The 23,377-nt window shown below is 37.3% G+C and overlaps 1 protein-coding gene across 3 annotated transcripts in view; it reads right to left on the minus strand.

Annotated features, from left to right (window-relative positions):
• Nucleotides 1–23,377, minus strand: part of LOC127632762 (voltage-gated potassium channel subunit beta-2-like) — a 208,154-nt gene that overhangs the window by 103,642 nt on the left and 81,135 nt on the right. The gene's annotated exons all lie outside the window — the stretch shown is intronic.

Consider the following 23,377-nt stretch of genomic DNA (forward strand, 5'->3'; position numbering starts at 1 on the left):
TGTTTTGAATTTATTGCACCAGTGTGTTAGACTATGTTGTAGTGTGTGTTATTTTGAGGGCTTGTGTGTCCTGTCTGAGGGCAAAGTTTGTTTTTTCAGCAAGAGTGAATGGTTTTGAGTGTAGAGCTTCATTTTGACCTGAAAATAGGTTGTTTGGGAAACTGGGTGAGACATTATGGATTTGTGTTTACTGTTTTGAGAATACGAGGCATAGTTTCAAGAAACGTGTTTAAGCAATCGAGAAAAACTGTAATATGAGGGAATTAGTGGAGAACCTGAGGGTGATGAATAGTACAGAGAAGAGTGTGAAAACAGTGATAAGGGGAATAGAGAAAAGGGAGACTGAATCCGTCTTGATAGAATGAGGAAAAGGTGCTTCCAAAGGTGTTTTATTTTGCATTTCTAAGATATAGTATAAAAGAATACTCAACAAAAACTATGAGGTGTTACAACTCTCAGGAGTTTGGGCATGTAGCCAAAGTGTGCAAAGGAAAGAGAAGATGTGCTAGGTGTGGTGGGGAACATGAGTATGGGATATGCGGACAGGGAGTGGATCCAAAGTGTTGTAATTGTGGAGGCAATCACAGCATAGTTTATTGGAGATGTGAACTGTTGAAAAAAGAGGTGGAGGTAAAAGAAAAGGATGAAGGAAAAAGTCTCAAATGCTGAGGCTGTTAAGTTGGAAGGAGAGAAAAAAAAACAGAATAAGGAGGAAGTAACAGAGCAAGTGATAGAAAAAGAGCAGTAAGATAAGAAGAATGCATGGATAGAAAATAATAAATTGGTGACCTTTATAACAGGAGTGATAAATGCAACATACAAGATCAAATCTAAATCAGAAATAATCCAGGTTATTGTGAAAGCAGCAGAGAACCTTTTGGATATGATAGGTTTAAAATGGGAAGAAGTAAATGATGAAATAAGGATACAGTCAAGTCAAGAGAAGGCATGTGTGGGTTGATAATACTAATCATTTTAATTCTAATAAGAAGCCTGATTGCTAATGGCAAGATTTAAAGCAGTTCATAGTTAATAGGAGAAAAAAACCAGACATTGTATGTAGTCAAGAATCCTGGTTAAAAACTAATTTGGATTTTACTTTATATGGTTACGTGATAGTGAGGTGAGATAAAAGAGAGGGGGAGTAGGATGATGCGTCACTTTTCTAAAACAAGGCATACCATACAGAGTGTTATAGTTAGTTATATATAGTTATATAAGTGATCAACAGCATGTGGTAGTAAACATATGGGCTGCAATGAAAGAGTTGGTGATTGTGAACTATTATAACCAGTGCAAAAGACTAGAGTTAAGGAAGTTTGAGGAGATAGAAGGGCAGAATAGTAGTAACACTGTGTGGTGTAGTGATTTTAATGGACAAAACACGCTATAGGGGCGTGATAGCACAGACATTAATGGCCGGGTAATAGTAGAGTTGCTAGATGACAAGATTTTAGTATGCAGTAACACAAGAATAGATGTTCATACAGGAAAATAATCTGTGCTTGATCTTACACTTGTATCAAACACTATTTTGTCAGTATGTAATTGGACAGTGCAATGCAAGAAGGAAGTATAGGGAGTGACCCAGTCTGGTGCAAGATAAATATTGCTATTTCATTGACCATAGAGAGAAAAAGTGGGAAATGGAATTTTGAGAAAGCTAATCGGGAAACATTTCTGGAAGAAAGTGATAGGTATCTAAATCAGGTTAATGACGAAATGAGCATATAAACACTTGACAACAGAATAAAAGCAAGGCATCATTTCGGCTGTATTAGAATCCATTCTTAAGACTAAAGGCAGTATAAAGGAGAAAGTAGTACCATGGTGTGATGAGAAGGGTAAGGAAACAGTGAGTAGTAGAAATATGGCATTTAAAGTAGTCAAAAAAATAAAAACAACATATGATTCAGTACAAGCAAGCCCAGGCAGAAGTAAGAAGGACAATAAGACAAAAAGAACATACTGAGGGAAGTACTGTGATTCAATCGGATATAACACCCAGGTAGAAGAGGTGTGGGGGACGATAAAAAAGATAGGAGGGGACAGAAGAGAGTGTAGTTATCTGGTTTTGATTGTTGGAAATGAGACTGCAGTAACAAATAAGGAAAAGGTAGAGATGATGGCAAACACTTGTGTTATGGTGAATAGTTTTAATAATGTGTCTGAAGAAGGAAGAAGCAGACAGAGAACAAAATATGAAAACATGGGAGGCATTATGTAGAAAAGATAATAGTGATGGTGAGCAAGATTCAGCATCAGTCACATTCAGCATAGGATAATTAAGAAAGGCACTGGATAAAACAGGAAAGACTGCACCTGGTAAAGACTAAATAGGTTATAGCATGTTAAAAGTGAAAGCTTGGAGAAAATATTGATGCTGCATAACAAAGTGTGGGATGAGGGAAGATTGCCTGGGAAATGCAAAGAGGCAATTATATTCCAATAAGGAAACATGGAAAAGAAGCTAGCAAACCTGGAAACCACAGACCAATAGCCTTGACATCACACATAAATTAATGGAACATATGATAAATGAGAGGTTAATGTATTTATTGGAAAATAGACGTATGGTGGCTACAAATCAAAGCGGACTCAGTAAAGGAAGGAACACTATGAATCCAGTGCTATGTCTAGAGGATAAATAAGGTAAGCCCAAGTAAATAAAGAACCAGTGGTGGTAGTGTTTTTTGATGTTGAGAAAGCCTATGATATGTTGTGGAAGGAGGGGCTTCTAATCAAATTGCGGGAATTCCCTTAATGGGAATCAGAGGGAAAATATTCAATTGGGTTATGAACTTTTTAGATGGAAGCACTGTACAGGTGAAGATGGGGTCAGAGTTATCAAGCCAATATGTTGTAGAAAATGGGATGCACAAGGGGAGTGTATTAAGTCCAACTTGATTTTCCATTATGATGAATGATATTTTTGTAATTATTCCAATGGGTATGGAGAAATCTCTGTTTGTAGATGAAGGGGCTTTATGGAAAAGAAGAGGAAATGTTGAACATATAGTTAAGAAATTGCAAGATAGAATCAATCAAGTTGAAAAGTGGGGGGGTGGGGGATGGGGGTTTAAATTTTCAGTGGAAAACATTTTTTCACAAGAAAGAAAGCCAGAGAATGTAATTTGAAATTGTATGGAAATAACTTAAGAGAGAGCTGAGAGTTTTTGTATTTTGGGAGTATATTTAGATACAAGATTAACATGGAAAGAGCATATTATATATGTAGTTAATAAATGTAAAAAAGTGATAAATGTCATGAGGTGTCTTGCAGGATTGGAGTGGGGAGCTAGTATTGCATCTCTGAAATATATTTATGTAGCCCTAATAAGATCAAAATTAGACTATGGAAGTATTGTATCCAGATCAGCAGCTAAATCTGTGCTAGCAGACCTGGATATTATGCAAACTCAGACTCTAAGAGTGTGTTTAGGAGCAGTCAGAACTTTTGAACAGTTGAAGCAAGTGAAATGCCATTGGGGTTACATCAGAACAGTTGTGGCCAATTACTGGATCAACCTAAGGGGGCACGAAGACAGTCATCCAACAAAAAGGGTGCTGCAGTCATGTTGGGTTAAGGAGAGGACATAAAAAGAAAGTTTTGGCTGGACAGGAGATCAAATGGCAAAAGATATGGGAGTATATGATAGTATATGATAAAGAGTGTGGTGCAATTGTGGTGTGGCATGTTAGACCTGTTTGGGTATCAGAAAATCCATGTGTATATCTGGAATTGCTTAAGGTTAAACACAGTAGTAAGACTGCCGATTTAACCAGAGAATACTGTAGTTATAGGGACCGTAAGAATAAAGACAGTCTTTTTTACAGATGGGTAAGAATAAAGACAGTCTTTTTTACAGATGGGTCAAATGATCTGCAATGGATGCAAAAGGATCTGTAGTTGTTGTGCCTAACTACCAAGTGGGATTTAACAAGAGGACATCTGGTTGTTTGAATGTGTATACTGTTGAACTGTATGATTGAACAGGTCAGTTGTAGCAATATATTAAAATGTCATGATTCTGTGTCGGCCCATGCAAGCATTACGAAAGGTACAGCCAGATGTCACCAGGATCTGCTTTACAAAATCTTGTTAGATAATTCAAGAATAGTAAGGCAAGAGAAAAATATCACCTTCATGTATGTCCCAGAACATTCAGGTATCATGGGAAACAAGAGAGCAGACAAATTAGCAATGGAAAAGAAATGGTTGAAATCAATATTAAATGATCAAAATCACAGGGGAAAGGCATAGTGTGGAGAAAAGTAAATAAAAAAATGGCAGCAGCATTGGGTAACACAATAAGAGTGAGACACTCAATCCAAAACAGAGTAGGTATGATAAGATGTAGGGAAATAAACTAGAAAGAGCAAATAATAATAAGCAGGCTGAGAATTGGGCACTTTACATTATAGGAAAACATCCGAAGGGTTTGTGTGATCACTGCCATGAGGATGAGACAGTTGAGTATATCCTTATGTCATGCAGGAAATGTACACATGAAAGGCAAGAAATGATGACACAATTATGGGAAATAGGGCGGGCAATATTAAAAGTATATTAGAATGTAGAGACAGTGATAAAGGGAAGCACTTTATTTATTTTAATTTTTTTTAAGGATGACTGGACGGGAAAGACTGCTTTAAAATGAATGGACACTGAGGGAGAATAACACTGAAGGTGGCAGTAATGCAACATTGTGGATGCCAACTACCGTAAAACCTCAAAGAAGAAGAAAACTGATTTCTCTACAAGCTGCAGCTGTAATGAAGAATTTGTTGTTGATCTGCGCAGCGAGTAAGAAAACATTTGAGACACTTCATGAACTAGTTCAGTTCATTTGCTCAGTTCAGTTGACTGGCAGTTTTAACATGTGTACACGGTCTGATAGGTGATTAGAACGAATCGAGTGTAATATATATATATATATATATTATATGATTGGGCGGCTGTGGCTCAGTTGGTAGAGCGGGTCGGCCACTAATCGCAGGGTTGGTGGTTCGAATTCCGGCCCACACGACTCCACATGCCGAAGTGTCCTTGGGCAAGACACAGGCTAGCACCTTACATAGCAGCTCTGCCGCCATTGGTGTGTGAATGGCTGAATGAGACGCAGTGTAAAGCGCTTTGAATACAGTTAAGGCTTAAAAAGGCGCTATATAATTGCAGACCATTTACCATATATATAGTTAAAAAATTGTGTCATTTGGAACAATACTGATTAGATGCCACTGCCAGACATTCTCTACAGTATTGTGTTAAGTACATTTGTGTAAAATCACTGCGTAATGCACACATACAGTATAATGACTGTTGTAACAGATGTAGTAAATTTGAACTTTACTGATTGTATCTTATTGCATGTGCATCTAAATTTGCTCAAAACATGTTACTAATTAAACGTGATGGCATTTAAACACTCAAATAATCTATATAATACAAGAAATACAGGACCTCACCCAACAAAACAATCTTCAGTCTGACCCATTATTAGATACTTTATACTTGCCAATGACAGCAGCTAACGACTTTTAACAATTGCACAGAAATAAAGATTTTGAGGAGAAAAAAAAAACACGTATTTGGTATACAAAGGTATTTTGATACAAAGACATACAGTGCACTGCAAGCCACAGCATTCATTTAATTAATATTTTGTGAATAAAAAATACTTAAGATCTGTACAGACGTTTATTAAAAAAAGATGATACAAAAGAAAATATTCTGCGATATATGTTATATAAGATATATAAGAGATCTCACATAAGATTAAATGTGAAGAGAAAAAAATACAATATGGAAAACGTTATGAAGACAATCCATGAAAGATCAGTGTTTTTTTTTTTTTTTTAAAGAGGATGCATAGCATTGATGCAGCAATATAATTTACATGATAAGAGATCCCATAGGAGAAAAACGGTTTCAGTTTTTAAGGCATTTGATTAAGGCAAATGAAACGCACATCCTTACTTATCAACAAGTTCCTCAGGAGTTCCTTCAGCATTAAATGTCGATTGTCAAAACAGCTTTCTGTGCGTTAGTGCCACCTGTTCTGCTGGTTTTGGGAAATGCAGCAGCTCCTGACACATGATTCACAGCTCTAAATTTATTTGGTCGGGGCGTTTCTTCACCAGGTGAAAGAGAAAAAAAAATTGACACTCGCCGTAAAAAAAAAGTTTCACTTTGTCGGCGTGTGGTTCGGTATGAAAGTTCGTTCTAGGTGTAAAGGGCTCGTTAGGAGGGGAGGTAGGGCCCACTTTCTGTTTTATTTTGAAATAAAAAAGACAGAAAGCAGGAGACAAATTTGTTGTTGCAGAGGAAATGCACATATTTCTTGCTATCATTTTAGTTTTTATTTGGAGCCAAACCAATTTTTCATTCTCTAGTTATTTGGGAACATGTGCCAAGACTGATCGGTGGCCATTTTGGAAGTTGCTCCAAAACTTCACCATTTATGGAGTCAGAACCACTCGGATGAGGAATTATATAAAAAAAAAAAAAAACGTTAAATTAAGAGATTAATAAATCAAATGCAATTTATTTATTTTCTTTGCATTTAATCCTCTGGGGTCTGAGGGTGTTTTGGGCCCTGGAGAAGTTTTAACATGCCTTGAAGAGGCCCTCTTATGCTTTTTGGGATTTTACCGTGTAAAATACAGTGTTTTATATTTATGAAAAAAAACAAACCAGTATTATGCATTTTACATGAATCTACTACAAATTATTAAGGTTTATTATCCATTGACCCCCTAATGTCTCTAATAAGCCCACTGAGCAAAATACCCATTGAACCTCGTATTAAACTGAATTCTACATACTGAATCTATTTTCTTTGCAGAGAGAAAATAAGCCAGAGATCAATGTGATTAAAACTTCCAGGATTCAAAAATTAAATATTTAATTATCTGGTGTGACAGGGTGGAGCCGGGTCGTGATGCTACACACCCGGCCCCTAATCAGGCTAATCAAGCTTCAGAGAGGGATAAAGGCCGACTGGAGACTGCAGTGGGACAGAGAACTTTGTGTGTTTGTCTTTTTGTTTAAGTTCTTCATTAAACTATTATTATACAGTATATCTCGCCGCCTCCTTTCCATTAATACCTTTACACTGGTGCCGAAATCCTGGGAGGAGGAGAGATGTGCCATAGTAGAGTCTTCGCCACTACCATCCACCCCAATGGAGCAGCCGTGGCCATCCGCCGAAGGACCCCAGCCACCTGAGAGCGGAAGAACGGCCGCTGACCACGAAGGGAGAATGGGCTCCTAACCGACTGCCTGGAGCGGTCAGGGCCGCTGCCAGGGGCAGAGGAGTCCCCTACCAGCCGTTGAAACATGGTGGGGTATGAAACCACCGACACGAGCGGGGAAAGGCTCCTGGCCGAGCGCATGGAGCGGGAGAACCGTTGCTTTTTTTTGTTAATTTGGCACGATCAGCGTTACGGCGTGTAGGTGCCACATTTCATAGGCACGCCCCTCCCCAGGGAAAGAGTTGTTTTAACAATGTAATATGAATGTTTAGATTATATTTCATCTAATGTTTATGCTGCCTCTTTATCATCAACAAAGCTTGTGCTTGCAAATATGTGTTCAGGTTAAATTAGTAAAATGCACTTTAAATATGCCCATGTTAGAAAATCAGCATATTATAATGATTTCTGAAGGATCATGTGACACTGAAGACTGCAGTAATGATGCTGAAAATTCAGCTTTGATCACAAATAGCATTTTACAATATATTCAATTAGAAAACGGTTCTTTTAAATTGTAAGAGTTAACGATATCAATATTTTTACTGTGTTTTATAATGTCTTTACAATGTTTTAAGTAACTGAAAAAAGCATGTCAAAACTTCTCCAGGGCCCAAAACACCCTCAGACCCCATAGGATTAAAGGGGCTTTGGTCACACTCAGAATCATTATGAGCAACAAAGACTGTACACACAGAGGTCTCATACTTTATATAAATGGAGAACTGAGTGCTTAACAAATCAATTTATTTTGTATCTTCTAAAAAGGCACCAAGGGATCACAACAGTGAGCAATGCTTTGAAAAGACATTCAGCGCTCAACTGCAAAATCCACTTAAGCTCGCATGAGAAAAATGGGAGATAACAAGTACGGTTAGACTTGATTCCCTCTGGGTTTGTTGTGGAACACTTACCACTGAAACAATGTTGCCTCACTGGACTCATTTTATTCACCATAATGTAGTGAAAAATGATTATATATAGACAACAGAGGCCTCTTATATAGATAACATTTCACCTGTCTTTTGAACTGAGCCAATAAGTAATCATCCACAATATCCTCACAATCCAGAACACCCTAGAAACTGCATGCATATGCATTAGGAACAACTCATAACAACTAAAAAGAAACACTCCTGGACAAGGTTTGCACCAGCTCCATCATCCATTAGAATCAAGCCTAGAAATTGCTTTATGTATGAAGGCCAGCTAGGCCATAAAAAGATAAAGATTTATTGAACCACTTAAAAATAACAAAATTAAATAAATATTATACTTATATTATGGTCAAAAGTGTACTGGGATAATTATAATCCAGATGAAGCTTAAAGGGTTCCTTGTCAAATCAACAAAATTTCATTTTTGTTTTTTTTATTTTGTTAATACTTTCCATTTGGTATTTTAATATTTAGCCCTATTTGGTTAAATCCCAGCGATATATGGCTCATAATGTGGCTCCATATTTTTAAATTTGACACATTTCCAATGATTGAAATCCAAATTTGGGTAAAATGCTATGAAGCTATTTGTTCTTGTCCATCAGAACAAATGACAAAAGTACAAATAATGTTGAAACTAGAAATAAGCAGTACCTTTAATTATTCACACAAAACATTGTCAAAATTTTAGAGTCCAAAAATACACTATTTTTAGAATAATGTGGTTCTTCTTTGTGCAACTTTTGTAATATACTTCACCCATCTGTCTAAAAATAAAATAATATCACTGGCACCTTCCTAATGTTGATTGTTTAACCTGTAGATCTGCTCTAAATCGAAGTGTCATTTTCACCCCTTTACAAAATGGAAGTTCTGTGTGTTTATGGATGACTCCCATAAATATTAATCCATAGCATTTAATATTTGGGATTTGATCATTATTAATATTTTTTTTTCACTAGGATTAAAATGATCAAAAACCTTTTTGAGCCAGATACCTCTGGTTGATTTGAAACCGAATGAGCCATAAGAATCTTACATATGGTCTCTGTGGGCTAGACACCCAAAGGTTATACAACCCCAATTCTGAAAAAGTTGGGACAGTATGAAAAATGCTAATAAAAACAAAAAGGAGTGAATTGTAAATTATATTAACCCTTTGTTACATTGAAAGCACTACAACTAATCATGATATGATGTTTTACCTTGTGAATGTCATTGTTTTTTATGTACAGTAATTTCAAATCAGATGTTTGCAAAGTTGAGACAGTCGAGTGTTTACCACTGCGAAACATCACTTCTTCTAATAACACTTAATAAGCATTTAGACACTGAAGACACACGTTTTCCACCATTCATCCATTACACAGGTCTTCAGCTGCACAATTGTATGGGGTCTTTGTTGTCATAGCGTGCGCTTCATAATGCACCACACATTCTCAATTGGAGATGGTCAGGACCGCAGGCAGGCCAATCTTTTTTGGCCAGTGTGTGGTTTGAAGTTGTCCTGCTGAAAATTCCAGGATGTCCCTGGAAAAGACAGTGTTGGATTGCAGTGCTGCTCCACAATTTTTACATATCTGTCTGTATTCAGATGTGCGAGTTACCCATGCCATGGGCACTGACACACCCTTGGCCGATACAGACACTTGCTTTTTGACCTGATGCTGACAGTTTGGATGGTCCTTCTCATCTTTGGCCCGGAGAACACTATGGCTGTGTTCTTCACAAACTATTTGAAATGTGGACTCATCTTACAAAAATACATGGATCCACTGTTCTACTTTCCATCTAAGATGACACCGAGCCCAGAGATGTCGGCAGCGCTTCTGGACGGTGTTGATGTATGGCTTCTGCTTTGCATAGTAAATTCTTAACTTGCATCTGTGGATGCAGCGGTGAATGGTGTTGACTAACAAAGGTTTATTAAAGTTATCCCAAGCCCTTGTTCATGCTATCCATTACAGGTGAATGATGTTTTTAAGTCAGGGATGTCTGAGGAACCAGAGATCACATGCATTCAGAAGTGGTTTTCGTCTTGTCCATTAATCACGAGATTTGACCAGATTCCTTGAATCTTTTAACTATATGGTGCACTGTAGAGGGTGAAATGCCCAAAATCCTTCCAATATGTCTAAGGAACATCAACTCAATGTGCTGCATTATTTGCTGAAGCATCTGTTGAGCAAATTGACAAGTCTTGAATGATCCTTGCTGTTGAAGGACTAGGCTGTTTTTGGAGGCACCTTATATTCACCTTATTCTTCACCCGTTCTATTTCCCATGATTCATAGCGGGTTCAACTGACTAAACGGTTTTCTACTTCCGGTTGAAGTGTTTGTTTACATAGAATGCTAGCACTCGCGTAAAGGATACGGTGATAGATTGTAGTTATTAAAGTATAAGATAATTGTTCTGTCAAGATGGGAAGTAGTAGGTGGCTACACACCGCTGATGAAATCACAAAAGATCGTGAAGGCGACCGTATCAGAGTGCCACATCCCTCAAAATTGACAGGTTGGGTAGATGACATGAAGCTATGGCCAGGAGTTAGCCATATTAACATTATTAATTATTTTATTTTTTCAGAGGGTGTAGATCGTGAGGAGATGCGAAATTACAAAAGCACCGAGGCCTTCAATTACTTCTTTAGTAATAAAGTCAGGCGCATTTCTTTGCTGAAGCACGGAGACTATGCATTTTTGAAAGCAGAGGTAGACAGGAGTCAAAGTGCTATCCAGACTAAGCTTATTGCTTGGGTTATGCTGCAGCAGTCGGGGGTGATAGAGACTGTCGGATGTTCATGAAAACTCATTTTTTTACCCAAACAATTTTGTACATTTAAAAATGCTGAGCATAAGTATTGTTGTACATAAGTGAATATTTATAAATTGTTGTTCATGTAAAATTGTATGCAAATCTAATAAAATCTATTGTACACAAACTCAAATAATAACAACAAATTTCATACAGATTCAGATTTTTTTTATTTAATGCCATATCAGCATTCAAAGCTATTTTCATGGCAAAAAATCAATTACAAAAATACAAATATCATATAAATAAAAAATCTATAAAAAAACAGCAAGTCATATTATACAAGATTTTTTTAATTAAAGGTTGTATCAGCGAATTCAGGCCCAAAAATAAACAAGAGAGTTGAAGGTTTCCAGTGAGACACCAGTGTAGAGGAACGAATCGGCATCACTCTGAAGCATGGAGTAGCTGAAATCTTCAGTTTGTGTTGTGGCATCTTTGGCTGTCTCGTCAACACCCTGCTGTTAACCATAGTTGTGGTCCCAAAGCGATGGATCTTCCCACTGGGTGGAAATAGTGTTGTATGATGGTTGTGGCACCTCAGGTATGCCCTCATCCTCCTGGTCTGTCACTTCTGCAGTTGCTGTAAAAAAAAAAAAAAAAAAAAGAGCACATAGGCTACATGTTAAACCTCTCGTCCATGTTTCTCACACCGACAACATTACAGTAAAAGCTTATGATAAATGGTGATGAAAGCTCTTCCTCGCTCAGGCTAACAACTACCTGGCCCACATTACGATAGCACTCTTAGCATTACATCTACAGTAACATTTAGTGGACAAAGGCATAAACCATTAATGGCCATGTTTTTAACATATTTACTCATAAATGGCATATTGTCTAAAAAAAACTGTAGGTTAGACTGCCCACAGATAACACGAATATTTCAGGCCGGTGGAGCTCGTAAAAATGTAAACACATTTACTCATAATGGGCATATTATTCATAAAAATATAGGTTAGGCTGCCCACAGATAACATAAATATTTTTGTAGCAGGCCGGTAGAGCTCGTAAAATGTAAACAACCGGAGGTAGCTAACGTTAACTAGGTTAGCTGTGAAGTGGTGCTATCGCTAACCAGCTACAGAATTCAACATTAAAAGTGGCTTACCTGTCGCTTCGACACGAACAATTGCACGTCTCTTCTTCACCACTGGTCTGTCATATCCAAGGTATAATTCCGGGTTGGGATGGTCATCCGTGGGGCGTTTGTCAACAAAATGGAGCGAGCAGACATACACCTTTTTCGGTGGATGTTTCAGTTTTAGCGCAGCTAACAACCCTAAACATCTACTCTCTGGCATTGAATGTAGCTGATACGGAACCGGACACGGGCATTCTCTCCTTCTAATCATATGATCGAAGCACTCAGTTTCTAAAAAGTTTTTGAATTGTTAAAACAACCAACAACAGCACATGTGGAACCTGAACTCATTCTCTCGCTGCTAGTAACTTACTGGTCGATCGCTACGAACCGGAAGTTGACAACCGGTGTCGCCGTCATGGCAGCGGGCATTGTTTAGAGCAGAATAAGGTGGATACTATGACACAATTGCCTCAACTGTTTAACATCTCCTGTTTCAAATTGCCTTGTTATTTTAACTCATCAAATTGTTATTAGTCTTAATTTGCCGTCTCAACTGTTTTGAAGCATATGTACATCATATAATGTTTAATTGTAGAGCTTTTAATATAGAAATGGGTGAATATAATTTACAAATCACACCTTTTTGTTTTTATTAGCATTTGTCTTACTGTCCCAACATTTTCAGGATTGGGGTAGTAGGTTCAAACCTCAGAAGGAGCATTTCATTAGGTACCTATTTACAACTCAAGTGCTTGCTTAAAGGAATATTACAGGTTCAATACAAGTTAAGCTCATTTGAAAGCATTTGTGGCATAATGTTGTTTACCACAAAAACTAATTTCAACTTGTTCCTCCTTTTCTTTAAAAAAGAAAAGGAAAAAAAAAAACAGTTAATAAAAAGTTATAGTGAGGCACTTATAATGGACTTGAAAGGGTTTTAATCGTGAAAGGGATTGTTAAAATATTCACCGTTTCAAAAGTATAGCCACAAGGCATAAAGGATATGTGTGTAAACATGATTTTAGTGTGATAAAATCACTTACTAACCTTTTCTGTGTAAAGCTATAGCCAATTTTACAACTTCATTACCATGATGATGTCATGTCAACAAACCCTAAAACAACTGTAAAAATTACAATTTGAACAACTTGAACAGCTCAAAAAATACACACGTTTTACACAAGAATTAATGCAAGCGCTTTATTAAAATTATAAGCTTAACATTTGTGTTCTGATGCAAGAAACCATTCTCATATCTTTACATCAAAAACAGAACAGCAACGTAGGCAAAAGAGGCTATTTACACTGGGACAAAAAAGATCTGGTAATTAAATATAGAGTAAGAAAACAGAGAAATAAGAGCACAGAACTAAGCAAAGTTGAATCACTTTCCTCTATTTTTCTGGCTGATAATATTGATCCATTCATATATTAATGAGAGTAAAAACAAAGCACAAATCCTCATTAAAATGCTTCTGGTCTGCATGAAGATAAATAGGAAAGGAACTTACCATAACAGCATTTCTTCCCTATATATCTATACAACAATCGCAGAACCACAAATGCTGAAGCTACTGAAGATTAATCAACATCAAATTTGTGTGGCTCTATGGAAATTGTACCAAACATGAATGAGTTTACGCCATTGCCCTATGCACATACCGCCACCTAGTGGCTCATAAAGGAAATGCACTACACATCTTCAAAACCACTATTTTGGATTTGTGGTGTTTCACACTGTTGATCAACTATGTGGTGCTGCAGTAAGCTATACACATCCCTGATGTTATACGACTGCTTAAAGAGCATGTCATGGATTGATTCGATTCAAGAAAATAAACAATTTTGTATAATTCCTCACACTGACAAATTTCATTTATGCATTTGGGAGATATTTACATTTATGCATTTGGCAGACGCTTTTATCCAATGCGACTTACAGTGCAATTATTACAGGGACAATCCCCCAGAGCAACCTGGAGTTAAGTGCCATGCTCATGGACAAATTTCAATCTCCTTCAACAGAGTCACACTGAGTAATGCCACCTTATATCCATCAGTGCCTTGTCTTTAGTTTTCAAATAACTTGATCTCCATCTTGTGGTTATATCTGGGAAAAAACAACAATGAACGCTTGCTAAATTGCCATCATATTAAGTCTCATTTAATTTTTAAATCAATTCAGAAGGTGATTACAGAGGAGATGGAAGAGTGCTAAACATACATATATACACATATACACACACACACATATATATATATATATATATATATATATATATATATATATATATATATATATATATATATATATATATTCAGGCACTTTTAGAACAGTGGATTTCTATAAAGTAAAATCTTGTTGAATTTATTTTCCAAAAGTTTGGAATATTGTAGAGATTTTGCACTTATGGAACAAAAATAGTACTTTTAGTCACCAAAGTGGCATTCAACTGATTACAATGTATAGTCAGGACATTAATAACATGAAAAATTACTTACAAATTGAAACTACTTAAACTATTTCAGAGTTCTCATCAATAAATGACAGTTTTGCAGATCCTTGGCATTCTAGCTGTCAGTTTGTCCAGATACTCAGGCGACCTTTCACAACACACTTCCTGTAACACTTGCCATAGATGTGACTGTCTTGTCGGGCACTTCTCACCTTACAGTCTAGCTGATCCCACAAAAGCTCAATGGGGTTAAGATCCATAACACTCTTTTCCAATTATCTGTTGTCCAATGTCTCTTGTTTCTTTGCCCACTCGAAACTTTTCTTTTTGTATTTCTGTTTCAAAAGTGGCTTTTTCTTTGCAATTTGTCCCATAAGTCACCCCTGAGTCTTCTCTTTACTGTTGTACATGAAACTGGTGTTGAGCGGGTAGAATTCAATGAAGCTGTCAGCTGAGGACATGTGAGGTGTCTATTTCTCAATCTAGAGACTCTGATGTACTTATCCTCTTGTTTAGTTGCACATCTGGTCTTCCACATCTCTTTCTGTCCTTGTTAGAGCCAGTTGTCCTTTGTCTTTGAAGACTGTAGTGTACAACTTTGTATGAAAATTTCATGCATTGTATAGCCTTCATTCCTCAAAACAATGATTGGCTGATGAGTTTCTAGAGAAATCTGTTTATTTTTTGTCATTTTTGACCCAATATTGACCTTAAGACATGCCAATCTATTGTATACTGTGGCAACTCAAAAACAATCACAAAGACAGTGCTCAGCTTCATTTAATGAACCAAATAGCTTTCAGTAGTGTTTGATATAATGGCAATTTAGTGAAATATAGTGATTTTCTAGTACCACATTAGTAATTTAGCATGATTACTCGAGGGTAAGGTGTTGGAGTGATGGCTGCTTGAAAATGACTTTTGTCAATTAGTGATGGTGCTGTTATTTTTTTTTACTTTAGTAATGTCCTGACTATACTTTGTGATCAGTTGAATGCCATTTTGGTGAATTTATGTACCGATTTCCTTCCGAAACAACAAAATCTGTACATTATTTGCCAGTGTGTGTGTGTATATATATATATATATATATATATACACACACTGGCAAATAATGTACAGATTTTGTACCCTAATATATATATATATATATTAGGGCTGTCAATTGATTAAAATTTTTAGTTCAGAAATCAGTTGGAGATTTATTATGAGGGCTTGTTTAAGGACCCGTCAATGTACACCTGCGTTTTTTTTTTTTTTAGAAACAACCCAGGAGTATATGTAGTACACAATACTACAGATATATGTTACAATAATGCCAAGACATTATATTCATTACATAGTGCAATGGTTTTCAATGCTTTGGAGTTGTTGGAGCTACAAAGAGTATTTAAATGATATTTCAAGTCTTTACAAAAAAAGTGCAAATAGGGGCTTTATAGACATAAATTTACACTTGCGTATAAAAAAAACTTGGCAAGAAAAATAAACAGATTAATCCGAAAATATTAACTTAAGTTATCAAAACTGTGGAAACCAAATAAAAAGTCTTTATAAAGCAAAGAAAAACTAGTTAAAATAGAGGTACGTACAAACAAACTAAAGTTTCTCCAAAATACAGCGTGGACACATTCCCAAAAAAGTGAGGGGCAGATTCATCTACAGCATTACTGAAGGAGCAAAGTGGATCTATTTCAGAGAGCATGTTTCTTACATAAAGATTGACTGGGTAAAAACGGTGTAACAGTTTAAAGGACACCTCCTTAACCTTGTTGGTAATTCAATATTTGTGAGGTAAAGACCGTACGACCTGTGTCAGACATGCTTGTGTCACGTCTCGGGTGTGTTGCGTCATAAAAGTTAAATATCTAGGTCACTGTGTCAAGTTAAATATAGTTCTATATAATACACTCAATCTTTAAACACATCTTGAGATCCCTTGGTTCGCATTTGCACTCCTTCAAGTGTTTTGAACGAAAGAACGTAACGCACGTTTGTGTTGTGTGTCTGCAGAAGAGTTGTTAATGTTTTGTTCATTGTATAAACTGTGTGTTGCTCACAAAGCTGAAATTTCACTTACTGCCCTCTGGAGTAAACAGGTGGTACTACAAGCTTGCATTTCTCAGGAATTTCTCAGGAAAGCATTGCGATTAAATGCGTAAATGTTTTAACGCGTCATTTTTTGTAAAAATTAATTGCACGTTATTAACGCGTTAAATCGACAGCCCTAATATATATATATATATATATATATATATATATATATATATATGTTGGCTTAATTACATTTATCTACGATTGGGAAGGTTAATGTTATTAAAATGAATTGTATTCCAAAATTTAACAACCTGTTACAGTCTCTCCCTGTAGATGTCCCCCTCTCTTATTGCAAGCAATTTGATAGCATAGCGAAGTCCTTCATTTGGAATGGTAAGCGTCCTAGATTACATTTTAATAAGTTACATAGGCTGATTGACAAAGGTGTGCTAGGCTTACCCAAGATTTTGTTTTATTATGCATTCAGTCTCAGACATGTGGCTCATTGGTTGCTTTCATCTGAGAGAACCCCTCCCTGGTTTGGTATTGAACAGAAAGTTCTTGCCCCAATTTTGCCATTGCAAAGCCTTTCTATCAAACTAATCGGAGAAGTGAAGTTACACCCCATTATATCGCACTTGCAAGCAGTATGGACAAAGTGTCCAGTGTGTTTAATTCGGACATTTATTTAAATGTTGCCATGTGCATTTGGCTGAACCCTAAATTCTGTATTAATAAGTTCCCTTGCTGCTGGTCAGAGTGGATTGTGTGTGTGTGTGTGTGTGTGTGTGTGTGTGTGTTTGTGTGTGTGGGGAGGGGGGCACCTTGTTGATGAGAGAAGTCAACAGAGAATGGCCAGACTGGTTTGAACTGACAAAATCTACAGTAACTCAGATAACCGCTCAACTTAGACAATTGTACAATTGTTGTGAGAAGAATATGATCTCAAAATGCTATTCTGAAATGCGGGTTAGCACTGTTTTGGATGCACGAGGGGACCTCCACATTATGGGCCAGTGGTGGCTCAGCTGTTGAGTCTCTGGTTTACTAACCGAAAGGTCGGAGCGTCCTTCAGGTGCCTTTTGGCAAACTCCAGGCGGGCTGTCATGTGCCTTTTACTGAGGAGTGGCTTCTGTCTGGCCACTCTACCATACAGGCCTGATTGGTGGAGTGCTGCAGAGATGGTTGTTCTTCGTGAAGGTTCTCCTCGCTCCACAAAGAAACGCTGGAGCTCTGTCAGGGTGACCATCAGCTTCTTGGTCACCTCCCTGACTTAAGGCCCTTCTCCCCAGATCGCTCAGATTGGCTGAGCGGCCAGCTCTAGGAAGAGTCCTGGTGGTTACAAACTTTGTCCATTTACGGATGATGGAGGCCACTGTGCTCATTGGAACCTTCAATGCTGCAGAAATATTTCTGTACCCTTCCCCAGGTACAATGTGCCTCGATACAATCCTGTCTCGGAGGTCTACAAACAATTCCTTGGACTTCATGGCTTGGTTTGTGCTCTGACATGCACTTAACTGTGGGACCTTATATAGACAGGTGTGTGCCTTTCCAAATCATGTCCAATCAACTGAATTTACCACAGGTGGACTCCAATCAAGTTGTAGAAACATCTCAAGGATGATCAGTGGAAACCAAATGCACCTAAGCTCAAATTTGAGTGTCATGGCAAAGTCTGTACATGTGATTTTTTTCGTTTTTTATTTGTAATAAATTTGCAGAGATTGCAACAAACTTATTTCACGTTGTCATTATGGGGTATTGTTTGTAAAAGTTTGAGGAAAATAATAAATGTAATACATTTTGGAATAAGGCTGTAATATAACAAAATGTGAAGCGCTGTGAATACTTTCCGGGTGCACTGTATTAGTCGAAAAATTATGTCCAACAGTGTATGTACAAGCGTCACAGGAGATATGTCACTTTAGTTATTTTATCTGAAAGTCAGGAAAATTCCTGCAGTAGTGTCATTTTCAGCACATTTCAAAAATAAATACACTATGATGATCTAGGAGGGAATTTGAAAAGCTACAGCAGATAAGTTGAGGTGGCTTTAAGTAGGTGTAAGGAAATCGCTTGTGGGTCAGACTTAATTCTAATGAGTGCTGCTCTGATGGATGCATGTCAAGAAGAGGTCAGTGCGTTCTACATATCACCTTGACAAACATACACTCAAGTTCTCCACCAGCAAAAGACAACAACTCTGAAAAATCTTGAGCAGGATATAATTAAGAAAGAATATATTGCTTTTGAAAGAAAAAACAAAGGCTAGATTTCAATTCACAATATTTCTACAACACATTCTAATTATATAGCTTGGTGGTGATGGGAAAGTTTTCTAGTATGCTGGTATTGGGAAATGCTAACCCTGATACTACAGACCCCTTTCTTTGCATACTAGACTGTAACACAGTTCGATGGAAATGAGGAGGCGAGAACCACTTGACAATATAAATAATAGTTTAATAATAAACTTATTAAACAAAAAGACAGAGAGACACACACACACACACACACACACACACACACACACACACACACACACACACACACACACATGTTGTGTTTCCATGTTTTATGGGGACTTTCCATAGACATAATGGTTTTTATACTGTACAAACTTTATATTCTATCCCCTAAACCTAACCCTACCCCTAAACCTAACCCTCACAGAAAACTTTCTGCATTTTTACATTTTCAAAAAACATAATTTAGTATGATTTATAAGCTGTTTTTCTCATGGGGACCGACAAAATGTCCCCACAAGGTCAAAAATTTCGGGTTTTACTATCCTTATGGGGACATTTGGTCCCCACAAAGTGATAAATACACGCTCACACACACACACACACACACACACACACACACACACACACACACACACACACACACACACACACACACACACACACACACACACACACACACACACACACACACAGGTGTTGGGCTGCTTCCCTTAACTCACTCTCTGACGCATTGACGTCTCCGGTCACCTTTATCCCTCTCTGGCTTAATCAGCCTAATTAGGGGCCGGGTGTGCGGAATCACGGCCCAGCCCCGCCCTCCGCCCTGCCACATTGACATGTAAGTTTTGCAGTACCGTGAACATTTAGTAAAAGTCATGTTTAAGTTAATACATATAAAAACAGCAGTTTCCTCATTATTTTTCTGAAAAATAAAATTGAATAGGAGGTATCACAAACTACTCTAGAAAAAGTATGTCATCCACACAAATTTGAACTTATACACTCACCTAAAGGATTATTAGGAACACCTGTTCAATTTCTCATTAATGCAATAATCTAATCAACCAATCACATGGCAGTTGCTTCAATGCATTTAGGGGTGTGGTCCTGGTCAAGACAATCTCCTGAACTCCAAACTGAATGTCAGAATGGGAAAGAAAGGTGATTTAAGCAATTTTGAGCGTGGCATGGTTGTTGGTGTCAGACGGGCCGGTCTGAGTATTTCACAATCTGCTCAGTTACTGGGATTTTCACGCACAACCATTTCTAGGGTTTACAAAGAATGGTGTGAAAAGGAAAAACATCCAGTATGCGGCAGTCCTGTGGGCTGAAAATGCCTTGTTGATGCTAGAGGTCAGAGGAGAATGGGCCGACTGATTCAAGCTGATAGAAGAGCAACTTTGCCTGAAATAACCACTCGTTACAACCGAGGTATGCAGCAAAGCATTTGTGAAGCCACAACACGAACAACCTTGAGGCGGATGGGCTACAACAGCAGAAGACCCCACCGGGTACCACTCATCTCCACTACAAATAGGAAAAAGAGGCTACAATTTGCAAGAGCTCACCAAAATTGGACCGTTGAAGACTGGAAAAATGTTGAAAATGTTGAGATTCAGTCGCAGTCTTTGGTTTGAAGACAAATAAATACGGCAGCTATTATTTGGGACACTGCTTTATAGGGCTGTTAACTGGGCAGATAAACAAAGTTCGAATTTCTATCTACAACATTTTCAAAATTTATTGGGCTGTTAAAATAAAGGGGAATTACATTTTCAACTAATTTGCATAAAATAAACAAATTACATTTTTTCGTGGAGGAGCGCTGTTTTTTAGATGATGTGTCTAATTAAAAATACATGTAAAAAGCATTGAGACACCTGCTTTCTGTTAAACTATATTTGTTTTATATTTGTGTCCAGCCTTTTTTAGCGCAAGAATGCAAATGATATGACGTTATCGTCAGTGCTTGGCACAAATTCAAAATTCCAATACACAGCTTTAGCAATGTGCATTTGTTTTCTTAAATTCAAGGAATATTAGAAATTCTAATTTTAATTTGACAGCCCTACTGCTTTACTTAAGTGCATTGAAATCAAAGCCCCGTCTTTTGCATACCGATAAGAGATCTGCCTATGTTTACCTAGTGAGTACTAGTGTTACACAAGTACCACATTGTCCGACTTAAAGAGACACACAGTAAGGCATGAGAGGCATTCTCTTTCGCAGCTTTAGTGCCCATCTATCCCTCCAACCTTGAATTAGTGATGAGGGTCATCGGAAATGCTTGTTTCTACCTGACCAGCTTTTGTTAAAGAACAAGGAATGTTGGCAAAACAGCCTTAAGTTAATGACAGGTCTTCTTGTTCCTACCTCAGGTAAAGCAGAATGATAACTTTTCTTTAATAAGATAAAACATAATTTCACAAAAAAATTAAAAATTATAATAAATATATGGATTTTCGTTAGTGTTTGGAAAACAGACACAAAATTGCAATGCTGCTTAACTATTTTTCAGAAGTGTGAGTGTAGTTCAGCTGATTTCAGAAAAATGAAGATTTTCAAACAACTTGTAGTGTGAGGCTACATTGACCCCCCCCCCCCCCGTCAACGTTTTTAACTCAATTCAACCTACATTCGCGATCATCCATACGGAGATCCTCAGTGTTTTTGTAGCAATCAATACAGCTCTGATTATAAATAAAAATCACAGAACAGAGGTCCCTATGCAGCATTTTACATCTTTTTTGCAGTGTAATATTTAGGTAAATGCTGCCGTGCCTCATCATTTTTAACTCTGTATTACTTTCATTCATTTAAAAAAAAAAGAAAAAAAGAAAATTACCCTGAGATCTTCATTGTTTTTGTGTCAAAAATTCTAATCTGATTGTAAAAACTATATTATGTCATATGATAGTTATTTAAAAAGATATTGTTTAGCTAGATATTTAGTTTAGCTAAATAAATTTTAAAATGGGCAGCTTGACAGTATAACTACTTTAAATGATGAGTAGCTTGTTGCTTGAAGCTACCGTTTCAAAACATCACTAATGATTTCTATCAATGTCAAATGACAAATTTTCATCATGAGTATGTGCTCTATAATCCATTGTTATGATATGATGGACAACCATACTGTATGTCCTGTAACGTGACTCCCATTCCCAAAACTAACACCAGATCAAATCTTAACGCCTGGCTGAGTGAGTTTTACAGTAAAGCACAATGAACACGCTGACCGACTGCTGTCTCTGATACACAACACCAGACAGCCAAAGACCAACCCATTTCTCTCACCATGACAACACAATATTTTGAGTTATTTTTGCTGAATGGATGATGTCTAAAGATGGTAATATTCAAATATTTTTTCCACTAATCTCAGGCACCATTTTTACTACTCCAGAATAAATAACTTTTTTAACGACAAATTATTTGCAGAACTCGAAACCCAAAAATTGTCTGCTACAGGGAGCTGACACAGTTCCGTGTAAATGTCCTAGCCCAGAGCGAGTACGCTGAGAATCCTGAACAATTGCATGAAATGAGCAACAATCCTAGCGCATATTGATTTGGAAGCTCTGTTCTGCTGACTCTCTGTGGACACTTTTTCCTTAACCTCACCTCAGAGATTGATATGCCCTTCCCTCATCGTTTGGCAAATATGTCAGCGACCTAGATGATGAAAATAAACCCAGAGCTGCATGTATGGAAAGGAGCAAATGGACTGCATTAATCACAGGCATAGTTGTGCAGAGCTGTGCTTTGCTGAACGGAACTTTGGTTTTTGAGGTTTTTACTGCCCAACAACAGCAAAAAGCATTACTTGCTCATTTTGTCAAAATTGAGCTATCACCAGAATCAGGTCTCTTAGACTATGACCTGTCCTCTTACAGATTAGTTAAGTAAAACTATGCTGAGATTCAAAGAGAATTTCACATTTGCTTGGACAATCAAAAACTCAAAGACATTTTTTTTCTGATTCACTGTAGCCGTAGTTAACATGTTTTGGCTTTGTGTGGAAGAATAGCTTTAGTAGTGCTGTTTTGGTCACTGCAACAACCTGTTGCTTGACATTCTTGTCAACAAAGAGTAAAAGCTTTAAAGTTGAATTGTAGAACATATGCACCAACAAATTAAATTGCAAAAATAAACATTGGTTTCTAACAGCTTTACCAATTACTCCTCCATTTGCTGTTGATCGAACAAACAGATAGTCCCAACCCAACCTGTGTCAGCTGGGCAGTCGGGCTGATATAAGCCTCCGATTCAGGCTCATAAATTTGCACTAGATTGGCAACTCTGGATTTCAGCGTGCTCATGTAAAATAATCGCATTGAAGAAATAAACCGGAAAAAGATGTTGTCCTCAAAGTAGGTGGAGCAATGGGTCACGCCCACTGATGATGTGGACCAATGGCAGTAAGAAGGTGTTTAACAGTCAGTATGAAGATTTCCTGAAAGTCTGCATGAAATCAAGTAAGTTATTTAATTTAAACTGTCACAGCCATTTGTTCTTCGATTTCACTAGAAG

The sequence above is a fragment of the Xyrauchen texanus genome, chromosome 39, assembly GCF_025860055.1.
Source record: "Xyrauchen texanus isolate HMW12.3.18 chromosome 39, RBS_HiC_50CHRs, whole genome shotgun sequence".
Taxonomy (NCBI): Eukaryota; Metazoa; Chordata; class Actinopteri; order Cypriniformes; family Catostomidae; genus Xyrauchen; species Xyrauchen texanus.